We start from the raw sequence: 15,409 nt of genomic DNA on the forward strand, positions 1-15,409 counted from the left end.
CCCAGAGAACTGCCCCCCTTGTGAGTTCTGATTGGTTACCTGTGTTGTGACTCAAGGTAACCCATAGTGACCATTGTCAGTGTGAAGCAAATGTAAACACGGGTGTATTTGCAATGTAAAGCAGCAGAGAGCAGAGCAACCTATCTGTAAACAGCCCTGTGGGAGTGTGATGACCTCCCTACATATCATTTTAGATCAGTTGGTCACCTCCAGCTAAAGCCTTATATGATAGAATATGAAGGGGTTATGTTTGACAGTTAATCTTAACAAACTGGGTTTGAAATAAGGGTTAAAAATAAGGATACAAATATGAAATAAAAGGCATGCAGACTTTTTGGGGGGGAAATCTTTTTTACAATAGACTAATAGGATCAGGTGCAAAAAACATTAATCAAATACACTCGATAATTGTAATTAGGAAGAGAATTAAAATATAAAATAAATAAAAATGAAATGCATCAAAGAGATAGGGCTTTTTATGTAAATCATATTTAAAAGAAAGTACTATTTAATTTTGTTGCATTCTACTTTCATTAACTTAATGTATTTAAAAAAAGAAGAAGAAAGAAAAACCAACTCATTATGAAATACACACATTTTAGGATTACCTATGTCAGGGTTTCCCACACATAGACTTTACTTGGGCGGGCCGCCCAGGTATATTAACGGCCGCCCAAGTATATTTCACAACCCATTTAGGTTTTTAAAATTATTTATTTGTATTCGTCCGTGACCACGACGCGATCTGCGATCGATTAACTTGTGGACAATGATCCCTCGCTCTACGCCTCCTGTACCCAGTCCCGGACTGGCCATCGGGAGGACCGGGAGGGGGTTTCCCGATGGCCTGGCCTGTTAAGTGGCCTGCCTCACACAGGGTGACTGGCTGTCTACATGATGTGGCCTGCCGACATGGTCACTGTCATACAGATCATAAATCAAAGCCCTTGATTGGTCTCTGTGTGTCATTCAAGCTCGGGGATAACCTCAGCTCAAGTGAGGTAAAGGAGGTGAGTGTTTAGATAGTTAACTTAGTCTAAGTTCTCAGTTGGTCTCAAACGGTTTTGGTCCCCATTTATGTAAACACATATTTCCATTTGAGGGTCAGTGTTTTTTCATATTGGAAATGGTATGTTATTGGTTATGGCCATGATTTTGTGATTATTGAAATATATACATATGGGTTTCCTGTTCCCATAGATCTAGTCTCTTTATTTTCCCCTCAAAGTGCACCAGATTGATGCATTTCACTCCAAAATAAAATAAAAAATCTTACCGGGGGAGCATGCCCCCTCTAGACAATTTGAGGTCCACCCCCACTTAAAATCACATGGACAGGTTCCTAAATACATTTAAAAACATGTTTAAATAGCAACCCATGTCCATATGTTTATTTGTGGGTAGTAGATTTAAAACTATAGGGCTATCACTATGGACCCTGCCTGTACCTGTTCACTCTGCCATCGCGTGAAGGGTCTGCCAACAAGCGACAAACAGAAAGGTTAATGTTAATGTTGTTGCAAGTCACAAAGGCACGTCACCTCAACCCCCACCCCCCCCCCCCCCCCCCCCCCCCCCCCCCGCTACCACCACCCCCCCAAGTATATTTCAGATCTGTGGGAAACACTGTATATTACTATATATATACTGTGTGTGTGTATATATATATATATAAAACACGCATTTTTCTCTCAAAATGTAGGACTTTTGTATTGCTTCCATCCATATTATCACTCCAAATCAATACAGAATTCTTATTTTTATATTGTTGGGAAAATTCAATACTTTTTTTATTTAAAGATCAAATTGTTTTTGTTTTGTTTATTCTCAACCACAAAGTCTTCGGGATACAGATACACCAGTGCAGTAAAAATCACATCTGTCTTTATCCAGTCCCTGATGCGCCCTATTGGGAAAACTCTGCACTAACACCCTAACAACAAGGCTGAGCAATCTTCCTATGTCCTCGTTTCCTCTCTCTTTTTTTTTAATAATGAAAAAGCGCATATAAAAACCCGCCACTGTGGTTAAGTGTTTCTCATGGGTCTGGTACAGGCTTTATGATCACTGATTCAAACTGTTTCTTAAAAATCTACCGCCCTCTCATGAGAATGGGCCCTTCTGCAGCCAGCCAGGCTGTCTCTGTATACCGTCATAGCTGTACCGGTTATAATAACTACCCTGTCTGTGAACCTCATTTAAGAGAAGCTATAGCTTGTCATGCATTACAGTCATATGTCCGCAAATAGATAAAGAATGGATGTAGTAGTGTGAGAACTTGTTTGATAAAACTTCTCATATATGATTTTTGCTGTTGTAAGTGTGTCATATGACGAGATCTAGAAACTGATCTTTAGTAGTGATAGTCACTTATTTATTACAAAAACTGTGTTTTGAGGATTTTAAAATTTTCATCTTTTGAATATGCGCAGGGAACAGCATTTTTATGAAAGATTATTCTACCTTTAATCTGATCCATATACAGTACATGCAATATCTGTGGGTGGGTGGTGTGTGAATAAAGCAGAATAAATCAAGCTTCATTCCTTAATTGTATCCCCTTTTCCCCCCCTCACTTTTGCAACACCAGGCAGCTTCAAGAATGTGCTGGTTGGCTCAAAAATATGTTAACTCCCATAATGTTTTTATACAGAAGCAGAGGGTATTTTATTGTTGCAATGTGTGTATGTGTGAGTACAAGGGAGAAAGGTATTCTCACTTAAAAAAATATGAATTTCCTGCAAGTAATCCAATGGACCCCAAGTTAAAGTCCAGTCATTATTCAGTTTAGGTAATCATCACAATTCTGAATCTTGTTTTTATTTAGAGACCCTATTTCACATGCCATTTCTATAAGGGACTCTATTAAAATGATTGTCGTGTTCAGAAAACGGAAAGAATACAAACATTCTTTGTCGTTCATTTATATATTTTTCAATAATTAACAAATTTTTCTATAGCATTTCTTATTTTATATGAACATTGTTATGAATTCAGGACTTTTTTACTAAAAAGTCTTGATATCTTTTAATGTTTAACTACCTAAGTCATCTACAGGAAAAACAGATACATAAAGTATAAACTCATGTCTTTATTAGGGCCGGGACTCGATTAAAAAAATTAATCTAATTAATTACAGGCTTTGTAATTAATTAATCGCAATTAATCGCATTTTTAATCACATATAAATATTTGACCTGAGAACAGTGAGAAGCAATTTTTTTCACATGGATTTTAGTATACCATTGAATAATGACTTAATACATAAGCTTAAGCAACAAAACATTGTTTATTTTTTTCAAGGTGGTACTTAACCAAGACCAACAGAAAAGTGCAATTTTTGCCATAAAGTGTATAGCAATAGCATATTAGGAATATAGTACATTTCAGAGATTCAGGTAGCCTATAGGTAGGTAGACCTTCTGTAAACTATAACACTTTGTTTTTTAAGTAAAACACAATACTTTCAAGTACATTCAGAACATTGGAAACCCTGACTACTAGAAAACATCTCTCTGTTGCTTCAGAGGCCATAACAGACTTTGTTGATTTACCAACAGTTGATTTAAGAAATCTAATCAATTTCAGTCCAACTCTCTCAATAACCTTGGCCAAAACAATAAACAGTTCAGGGGTAGACATTAAGGGTAAAATGCCACTGGCCCTCCGGGCCGGTTGAATTGTATTATCACTGGCCCCACCATTGTAACCACTGGCCCGGAGCATTCGTCCAAAAAAAATCGACTTATAATGAAGAAAATGAACACATTTGTTGCAATAGTAATTTATGCACTAACTACATTACTACTTGTACTACAACATTTGAATCATCAGTTCTTCCTCATTTCCTCAATTGTTCATATTTGGTTTATTAAAATAATGATATTGTGTTCATTGTTAAAAAATGTCAGCTATTATTATGAGTATTATTATTTGTATAATGCGCTTTCTGCCTTCCTGTCATTAGGAGTTAGACATGTAATGGCTATGTAATAGATTAGATTAGAACCTTCATTCTCCTAAACTGCTGGGACATTTCCCTAAAGCCAATACCTTTCATATTTTCTACTCTTCACTTACTTGTCAGCATAGGTCGGCATTGATGTACAGAGCCGACAGAAGACCTTGTTTATATTGGCATCATATTGAGAGGTGCAGTGACGTGTCCTAAAACCAGGAAGTATAAACTGCTGGTTTCCTCGACAAAAAGCAATGGGATTTCTCAAAAGGGTTTTGGAAAATAGCTGGAAATAATGTCTGTGGAAAACCAACCTGTTTGATAAATGCACGTTTTGTTCAGCCGGATAATCTCCACATGTCTACCCTACTTTTATAATGTTCAAATCATAAATCTAATCGATAGATTATAATAGGGTTTGAGGACGCGTCACTGCACCACTAGAAGCCAACTCCATCGATCAAGCTGGCTGAAACGTTCTCTCCCTCTTCTTCTCATACTCCCTGTCACTCTCCTTTAACTCCTCCGGTGACTTTCTTTTATTTGAAGATTGTTTTTTGCCCGGCGCTTGGCCGGTTACCGCTGGTATTAAAAAAATTAATGGCGAATGGTTAGGGTGGCGCGATATTCTGTAGTGAAGGAGCGCGCTCCCGCTCACGGGAGCCTGCTCGCGCGCTCCGCTCCGCAGCAAACAGCTGTTTGGTTTTCAACCTACAACGACCAACCGACTCACAAAACGCTATGTTTGTAGCGTTAATAAACTAAACAATTTAACTAAATTGCAAGTCAAAATACCAATACCACAGGACAATTCTTTTTTTTAAAGCAATATTTTTTGTGGCCCCGAGCGGGCAAGTGGAAAGTACGTTATGCTGGCCCAGGGTGTCTAAATAGTGCTTCCGGGCCAATTATAATGTTGAGCCCTGCAGTTCAACATAAAGTGCCAGTTGCACCAACAACATAATAAATAGTTCAACATAAAGTGTACTGTACCATTTAAAATAAAATAAAAAAGTGCCAGTGATTGACCTCAATCCTCCTATTCTTCCAATATCCTGATGAAAAATAAAATCTCTCTGTTGCATAGGCCACTGTTTGATCAACGCGAATTGGGTGTGGGTCCTTGTACTCCGAGTCGGGCTAACGTCCACGCTAGCTTCCACGCTAGCTGCTATAGGTTTTGCATTGAGGTGATACTTGAGGCTTGATGTGCTGCGGTGATATGCAAATTCCTTTTTGCATAATTTGCAAACAACCGTTGCTCTTATCGATGCTTCCATCCGTCCGTTTTTTAAAACAAAATGTCCCATCCATGGGGCCAACCAAAGCGGTCTCATCAGCTTGTTCATTCATGTTTGACTATTGTTCACTGTGGTTTGTTGTTGTTTGAAGTCATGAACGTTAGTTGGTGCTCCAGTATAATCGGTACCCCTGAAAGTCATCCAGTGAGAAAAGTTCCGCGGTGCAAAAATAACTGCGATTAAAATGCGTTAATTTTTTGTATCCCCCGTAATACTCCAGCTCTGCCTCTAACATAGAGGGTTGAGTTTTCGGGTTCAGGAATTCCTCAAAGTGTTCCTTCCAATGCCCTAACACTCCATCAGTTGAGGTCAACAAAATCCCATCCTTACTGTACACAGCTTGGATGGTTCCCCTGCTTCCCCCCTCCTGAGGTGTCGGACAGTTTTCCAGAACAACTTTGGTGCCGCCCGAAAGTCCTTTTCCATGTCTTCTCCAAATTTCTCCCACACCCGCTGCTTTGTCTCGACCACGGCTGAGGCTGCTGCCCTTCGGGCCTGTCGGTACCTTGCAACTGCCTCGGGAGTCCCCCGGGATAACAAATCCCTGAAGGCCTCCTTCTTCAGTCAGACGGCTTCCCTGACCTCCGGTGTCCACCAGGAGGTTCGAGGATTACCGCCCCTTGAGGCACCTAAGACCTTGATATACACAGCTCCCCGCCGCGGCTTCGGCAATGGAGGCTTTGAACACCGCTCACTCTGGTTCAATGTCCTCAACCTCCACAGGAATGCTCGAAAAGCTCAGCCGGAGGTGTGAGTTGAAGGCCTCCTGAACTTGGGCCTCCTCCAGACGTTCCCAGTTCACCCGAACTACACGTTTGGGCTTACCAAGTCTATCCAGAGGCTTCCCCCGCCACTCGACCCAACTCACCACCAGATGGTGATCAGTTGACAACTCCGCCCCTCTCTTTACCCGAGTGTCCAAAACATACGGCCTCAGGTCCGATGATACGATAACGAAATCGATCATGGACCTTCTGCCTAGGGTGCTCTGGTACCACGTACACTTATGAGCATCCTTATGTTCAAACATGGTGTTTGTCATGGCCAATCCATGACTAGCACAGAAGTCCAGTAACAAACCACCACTCCGGTTCAGATCAGGGGGGCCGTTCCTCCCAATCGCGCCCCTCCAAGTGTCTCCATCATTGCCCACATGTGCGTTGATGTCGCCCAGCAAGATTAAATAGTCCCCTTCAGGAGCCCCATACAGGACTCTTTCCAGGGTCTCCAAGAAGGCTGTGTACTCTGAACTGCTGTTTGGTGCATAAGCACACACAACAGTCAGAGTTTTCCCCCCCATAACCCACAGGCGTAGGGAGGCGACCCTGTCGTCCACTGGGGTAAACTCCAACAACGAAGCACCCAACCGGGGACTTGTGAGTATCCCCACACCCGCCCGGCACCTCACACCTTGAGCAACTCCGGAGAAGAATAGAGTCCAACCCCTATCCAGAAGTAAGGTTCCAGAGCCGACGCTGTGCGTAGACGTGAGCCCAACCAGATCAAACTGGTAACGCTCCACCTCCCGCACAAGCTCCGGCTCCTTCCACGTCCCCAAAGCCAGCTTCTGTCGCCCGGGTCTGGTCCGTTGAGACCCTCTGCTTTCACCGCCACCCTTCTGGCAGCGCACCCGACCCCATCGCTGTTTCCCGTAGGTGGTGGGCCCGCGGGACGGAGAAGCGGAGGTGTTGCCCACGTTGCCTTTTCGGGGCCCCGGCCGGGCTCCGTGGCAAGCCCGGCCACCAGACGCTCGCCGACGAGTCCTCCTTCTGGGCTTGGCTCCAGAAGGGGACCCCGGGCTTCCTCCGTGCCGGGTATCCTCACTTCCTGTGACGTCTTTCATGAGGTCTTTTGAACCAATCTTAGTCTGGCCGCTTCACTGAGACCAATTTGCCATGGGAGACCCTACCAGGAACACAAGGTTCCAGACAACACAGCCCCCAGGTTCATCAGGGCACACAAACCTCTCTACCACGGTAAAGTGCTGGTTCTTCAGAGAGGTATCATTGTCATTAAAGACAAATGATTACCACTAATAATGGTATATCATCGTAATAAGAACAGTATTGTCCTTCATTTCGTAAGCTCTTTAACCTGTTCAACCCGGAGGCCCCCGCACGAAACTGTGTCTCAGGGCTTGTGAACATTTAAAAACCTATTAATGTGTCAGGGAAGCGTGTGGCGCAGTGGATAGAGCGTTGGTGTTCGGATCAGGGGAGCACAGGTTGAAATTGTGTCCCTGGGCAAGACATTTCACCCCAAATTGCTCCTGTGGGGATTGCTCACTGTATTGAGTATGTAAGTCGCTTTGGATAAAAGCGTCTAACAAGTAACATGTAATGTAATATGTCATACCCACTTAACGGGAAGAAACTCAGCTAACTGACGATACGAACCATTTTTACCGAAACAAAACACAAGTCTCACAAGAGGCGTCTAATTGAGCCCTGACCAAAAAAATGCTAACGCACTTAACACAGAACTCTAGGTATAAATACCCTTATTACATATCGGATATGCACAAGATATCGATTAGCAAGCTGAGATTCCACAGATTCCAGAATTGCGACAGGGGAAGCAAATACAGACATCACAACACGGAGCTTTACGGAGCAAACACGGCCAATTTGTCTTACCTTTTGCTGTTTCTGATCAACAGTTGTGTTCAATGGCATCCAAACGATAAAATCGCTGCTGAAGGTTAATCCAATGTCTCTGTGTCACAGTTTGAAATGATTACTGATAATCGATCTTCATATTTACTAGTTTGAGCCTAGGTTTCAGTTTTCAGAGCGTAACATATAGGGATGTGACAATACCAAAAACTCACGGTACGATAATATCGCGATTAAAAAGTCCACGGTACAATATTTATCGCGATATTGAAAAATAAAGAAAAAAATGTGAATTTCTTTTTTTTTTTACTTGAATTTTTTTTTCTTTATTAAATAATAAATCTGATTTTTAAAGGATTTTAGTAGGATAGTAGTATTTTAAAGTTAGACCCTCCAGAAAAACACGATTCTGCGATCGCAGAATTTACCGCATAATCAGCAAAATGGCGCAGATTTTTAAAAGGCCGCATATTTATCAAAAGGCGCCGCATTTTTCCACACAAAGTTGAGGAAAAAAAAGTTAACTTTTTGTGGTGACGTGACCACATCAGCTCGCACATCACAGAATGTAAACAACATTATAGAGTGAACGTGTGCCGCTCACACGATAGAGAAAACACCAAGATGAAAAAATCTAATCCATCTCATTTACCGACGAACATTTCTACTAAAGACCGGGCAAAAAGTGGGGGGAAACTATTCTGCACCCTGTGCAACTGTGTGTTGGAGCATAAGAGAAAATCGACGGTGGCGACCCACTTTGATTTATTCAAACATTCGAAAATGCTTTCTGCTGCTGCGGACAAGAAAGCCAAACAACTCACGTTCAGCGAGGGATCAACCTCCAAAACCCTTTCGAGGGCTACAAGAAACGAAGTGAGTAGCCTACAAGATTGAAGCTGGTCAGATAACGAACGAGTAAATGAAAACAGAATGAGGCGGAGAAGTGTGTGTGTGTGTGTGTGGGGGGGTGTGTGTGTGAGATTAAAATAGCCCAATTGCTTTTACAATGAATAAACATTGAATGTGTTTAATTGAATAGTAAAGGGGTTTAACGTTAGTGGCAGGTTGTGTGTGAGAGAGAATAAATAAGACAGCACAATATTTAAAAAAAATCTATTCTTTTTCCCCGCATATTTAGCATATTTCGCAACTTTTCGCAACTTCCCGCAATTTCACCGCATAAAATCACATAAAACCCTGCATGTTTAATCGCATAATCAAGAATTTTAGCCCGCATAATCAAGGATTTTTGCCCGCATAATCAAGGATTTTTGCCCGCGTTTTTCTGGAGGGTCTATAAAGTGTCAACAATATAATAATCAGACCCTGCAATAGAATAAATCAAGTTTCACTTTAGTTTTTCAAGTAACTCAACTCAAACTCACTAACTCACTCACTCAGCATCATCAAGGTTATCTTTTAGGAATATGAGCATGTCCACATTTCCAGGTAGAAGCTGGGATGTTTGTGCGTTTACAATATCCCCTGCTGTGGAAAAAACTCTCTTGCTTGGTACTGATGTTGCTGGGACAGAGAGATATGCTTTGGCCATGGGTGACAGCAGTGGGTAAAACTGTGCATTGTCTCTCCACCACTTCAAAAACAATACAGTTTTTGCCAAGAAGGTGAGGCTTACTGACAGGGCGAGATATAAATATACTGTTGGTACTTGTCAAAGTCTCTAGGTAAGTACATGTAGCCCTGTAAATATGATGTTGTGACGACCCCTCCACACCACGTGGGGTGCCGTCTGTTCGTGTGTGTGTTTGTGGGTGATTGCAGGTTCCAGTGCCTGATAAGCTGCACCTGCCGGATGAAGCTGCACCTGACTGATGAGCCGCACCTGCTGGAAGAATACAAGAGGAGCCAAGCCGGATACGTCTCGCATACGTCTACATTGGTTATTGAGAATAAACAATTGTTATTTTCTTACCCTTTGTCTCGCCTCCCTGCTTTTTGTTGCAGCCCAGGAGCCGGGTTGTAACAATGTCCTTTTGTGTTATCTGTTGTTTTATGTTCATGTTGCAACCTATTTGCTGCCATGTTGGACAGGTCTCCCTTGAAAAAGAGATCGATGATCTCAATGGGACCATCTGGTTAAATAAAGGTTTAAAAAAAAAAAAAAGATTATCAGTCTCACAACGGTATTGAGTGTATGTGGAACTTCCCCTTCGATTCTATTGGCTCTAACGGTTCAAAAGAGATGTCAATCACCAAAATCGACCAATGGGTTCCAGAGAAACGGCAAATACACCCAAATCCATATCTTGCCTCAAAACGATGCAGAGAAACTAGTCCATGCATTTCTTACTTCAAGGCTGGATTATTGTAACTCTTTATTATCAGGGTGTACCAAGAAGTCAGTTAAGTTGCTTCAGCTGATTCAAAATGCTGCAGCACATGTACTAACCAGAGTTGGGAAAAGGGACCACATTATTCCTGTTCTGGCTGCCTTACAATGGCTCCCTATAGAACACAGGATAGAATTTAAAATTCTTCTTCTCGCCTACAAAGCCCTTAATGGGCAGGCGCCATCTTACCTTAAAGAACTCATTATACCCTACTGTCCTACTAGGGCATTGAGTTCCAAGAATGCAGGGTTGTTGGTTGTTCCTAGAGTCTCTAAAAGTTAAATGGGAGCCAGAGCCTTTTCTTATCAAGCTCCACTTTTGTGGAATCAGCTTCCAGTTTGTGTTCGGGCGGAAGACACCCTATCCGTTTTTAAGAGTACGCTTAAGACCTTCCTATTTGATAAAGCTTATAGTTAGTGCTGATTAGATTCAGCCCCTAGTTTTGCTGCTATAGGCTTAGTTTGTCAAGGGACACCTTACTTCTTCCTTCTCTCTGTCTGTACCTGTGTACTCTCATGTTCCGAATAACCCAGCTTCCCCAAATTTTCTTTTTGGTGTCTACGGCGGGATCCTGAGTCGTGGCTGTGCCTGTTGCTGTGGTCCTGTATCATAAGTCCTGGATGGATATCCTCGTGGATTCATCCTCTTATTATAGACACATGCATTTCCAAACATTTGGACTACCTATGTTGCAAATGTATTATCTTTTCAATTTACACATGGCATCTATTGCACGTCTGTCCGTTCTGGGAGAGGGGTCCTTCCTCTGTTGCTCTCCCTGAGGTTTCTCCCATTTCCCCCTTTAAACTGGGTTTTCTCCAGAAGTTTTTCCTTGTACGATGTGAGGGTCTAAGGACAGAGGGTGTGGTATTGTCATACTGATATTCTGTACAAACTGTGAAGTCCACCGAGACAAATGTAACATTTGTGATATTGGGCTATATAAATAAACATTGATTGATTGATTGATTGATTGATCCACCCAAATGACCCCAAAGGTGGGTTTCTTTCTTCTAAATCTCTCTAAAAAGGTCAAATTTAATTTGTTTTGCATCAATCCTGATACAGGGTACTTATTTGTTATAGTTTGGATTCCTAAAGCTTTTAGTCTAATGTCCCATCATTCAAGGGTGGTTTTCAAATTTCACTGAGTAATGTTTTTTGACGGACACTATCATTTTTCTTTTTCTACTATGTTCAATCGGAATTTACTTTAAAATAAAAAAGATTTATATTGATTCTGACTCTTCTACATCCAACTCACAGGTTTATTATTGCTTTGAGAAAAAAGATTATTAATTTACCCCTTTTTGAAGTGAAGATATAGTCTTTTGTTCTGGGAATATCATTTTCGAGCCTGGCTTAACAGGTTAACCTTCCCTACAATAAAGTAAATGGTTAGATTGTAACATCCAAAAGACAACATTCATTTGACCGTGTGGCTTTTTTTTCTTTTTTACACAAGGGCTCAAAGAAAACGTGTATTACCCTGTGTGTGGTTTTGTTTTTCTAGTAAAGTGAAACGTAACCTTTGCGTCCTCTCACAAACTAAATAATTGTTCAACAGTCCCTAAGTAGATTCATTTATTAGCTAATCGACAGATCAGTTTTGAGTGAGACAGTTAAAATACCTCTGGTTTTAGTTTATTGAATGTAAATATGTGGTTGTTTTCTTAATCTGCTATGATAGGAGCCTGAATATATTCGTCTTTGTCTCAGATAAAGTAATTTGAAAACATCCCGTGGTAAACTATGAGAGGCGTTTCTCACTTTTTTTCTGAAACATTTCTTTGGCAAATGTATTGATACTGAAAATAATCATGAGTTCCAGCCATAATTGTGTCTGTTATACAGTATGACTTTTTGACTGACCCACGCACCATTGTTTTTATTTAGAAAAACGTTGTACCGGTCAACGTGTCCCGGAAGATTTCAATGTCCGTGACAAATGGGAGAGATTTAGGTCAAAGGTTATCTGTGTTTTTATTATTGAACTTCAAAACTATTGATAGGAAGGCTATATAAAGAATGAAATATTACAAAGGGCTACGTCCAAACTCTTAATACAAATAATTTCCCTCAACTTTCCGTACTAAATATTTTTAGATACAAATGAATAGAATAAAAAGTGCTTTGTTAATAATCAAAAATACATTATAATGTTTTGAGTACGATTCAAACTGTGCTTTTCTTTTACGGGAAACTATTTAAATTAGTCGGAATTCAACAGATTTTACTGATCAAAGTCTGGTAAATAAGGACTAACAGACACACTGCTACACACTCTGGCCCCATAGATTTGTCATCACACTGTCCCACAAGCAATACATAGAAGGAACAGTAACAGTGTAGGATTGTGACACCACGTTTGGATGAAAAACTGAGGGAGAAGTAGATGAAAGAAAGGCTCCAGAGTCCATGGTACATCAGTCTGATGAATTCCTTCTGCTGGCCACGTCTGCTCACCTTCTGTTGCTTCTACTGCTGCACCGTGTGTGTGTGTGTGTGTGTGTGTGTGTGTGTGTGTGTGTGTGTGTGTGTGTGTGTGTGTGTGTGTGTGTGTGTGTGTGTGTGTGTGTGTGTGTGTGTGTGTGTGTGTGTGTGTGTGTGTGTGTGTGTGTGTGTGTGTGTGTGTGTGTGTGTGTGTGTGTGTGTGTGTGTGTGTGTGTGTGTGTGTGTGTGTGTGTGTGTGTGTGTGTGTGTGTGTGTGTGTGTGTGTGTGTGTGTGTGTGTGTGTGTGTGTGTGTGTGTGTGTGTGTGTGTGTCTGTGTCTGTGTGTCTGTCTGTGCAACCGTATGACATTTATACATCTGTGAAAGTGAGTGATGAGTCGTGATTTTGTGTTATTTATCAGCCATTCCTTCAAGTGTGAAATCAATGGCGCGTGACCATAAACTGCACATCAAATGAGGCAAATATGCAGAAAGACTTTTCACAAACGTGCACACTAGCATGCACAGAGACCTTGGTGTTGACGCACACTCGGTGACGCACTGATACAGAGACTCCCACTCGCATACCATTTGTTTTGCTTTCTTGTAGGCAGCATTAGGGTCTTTGCTTCAGTTTGGTTTGATATTTTCCCATGAAGATCTTTCATGGACACACACACACGCACACACACACACACACACACTCTATTTCAATGTTATTAAAGCATGTTTTATTAGGGCCTTCCAAAACGAAGCTAATCCAGACTCCTTGTGCTATTAATCCAGAATAAATGAATAACAAAATGAGGACTCCAGAAGGTGCTAAAAGCTTAAAAACATAAATTTCTAGCAGGCACAGTTCAAATTAGGTAAAAAGAGAGGATGTGAGCTTTACCTAAATAACCGATAGAACTATACGTGTCTTATATCTGCATATCTGGGTCTGCCATGCAGGATTTTTCCATGAGAAGGAGCAACTACTGCCAAATATTAGAAAGATAAGTCAAACATCATGCTCAAACAACTGCTGATAATTGTTTTTGAATGCAGTTCGCAGGGACAAGTCGGCCGAACATGCTGCCTAAATCTGCAACATGCTGGATTTTTGTGGTGGAATAACATGAAAGAATGTTTGAGGAAGAGAGAGGAGAAAAGGGCCAAACCAGGTCTGTACACACCCCAACCCCTGAGACACACAACCCACAAGTATCTACCATCCAATCCTTTTGAGCGATTTACGCTGGCTTCTATAACCGTGGGGAGGAGGAACAAACTGTGTGTAATGGTATGTGGTCTGTTTGTGCATATGTGCTGTCAAAATGTACTCGTATTTGTGTTGGGACAGACAGTGTGTTTGTCTGACAGTCTCTGTGTTCAATGCAGTCAATAAGGGAAAAGTCCACAATGTTTTCATGGTGGAAAGAATCTCCCAGGCAAGCTAACAGTCTCTAGGTTTACAGTAGTTTCTATGGCTGATTATATAGCACTTTATGTCATTAACCTTTTGGCTTTGATCCGCTGCAAGGTCACGTCTCTATTTCCTGGCTCCCAATAGCAATAAAAGTGAAATGAACTCCCTACAAAGACTGCTGTAGCATTATGTTAGCTTTGGCTGATTTGTGGAGAGTGTATACTCAACCCAGTCTCACGGCATTTTCTGTTATAGTCACGAAATTAATTTAATCTATTGATTCGTGTTCAACAACACAATTTTAAAAGCAATGTATTTCTATTGGTAGTATGTTTTCGTGCCTGCACCACGTCTTTTTGTCCAGTTGGGTCTTGGAAGACCGGAAGCTGTGTGGTTCATCAAAACATGTTCGTATTGAATATCTTACCCTAAGCCTAACCCTTTTATTTTAAATAGTATACTGTAATGTCTGAGTTTTTTTGCCGTCCGCGAGGAAAATAAATGGGGCAAAGAGCCTCAGAATAGTGAAATCTGTATTTTTTTAAATCTTTTTTTCCATCTAATTTGTTATTATTTACATTGCTTTTAAAATCGTTCTGTGTGACACGAAAGAAATTGGGAAATTATGTTGGTGAACACGAATCAATAGATTAATTTCGTGACTATAACACGAAATGCCGTGAGACTGTGTTGGTATAGTACATGTGCTGTGCTAAAGTCTAGAGAGAGTTAGGGTTAGGATAAAAATGCTACAATTCTTTTAACCAATCTTTTGACATTTTAGGGAAATAGGCTATTTTTCTTTCTTGCAAATAATTAAATGAGGAGATTGATACCTCTATCATGTTTTTGTATGCTAATAGGTCTACAGCTAGGATACGTTAGTTTAGCTTAGCCTAAAGACTGGGAGTGGAGGGAAACACATAGCTTAGCTCTATCTAAAGCCCAGCCTCTCTTAATCCCTAGGAAGAGTTAAGTAAACTTAAAATATATAGTGGTAATTATTGGTTATAATTCGGACAAAGCCAGGCTGGCTGTTGCCCTACTATTTTGAGTTGTGATTGGTAAAAGAAGCAGAAGGGTTAGCTTAGCTCAGTATAGAAAGTTACTGCACCCATCCAAGAAATGGTGACATAACTCATTAAAACCACAAACTCATGTCTTCAGTACAGATTAATCAGGGTTAAAATGTTTGAAATGCAAAAACACGTTACCTTTAAGGTAAGCTATAGGCTAAATGGCTCCTCTGTGTAGCAGAACATACATTTGTGGTATCCATTATCTGAGGTATTATCTCGTCCGGAAGGCAAATAAGCACATTTCTAAACGTGTTTAATT

The sequence above is a fragment of the Notothenia rossii genome, assembly GCF_949606895.1.
Source record: "Notothenia rossii genome assembly, chromosome: 9".
Taxonomy (NCBI): domain Eukaryota; kingdom Metazoa; phylum Chordata; class Actinopteri; order Perciformes; family Nototheniidae; genus Notothenia; species Notothenia rossii.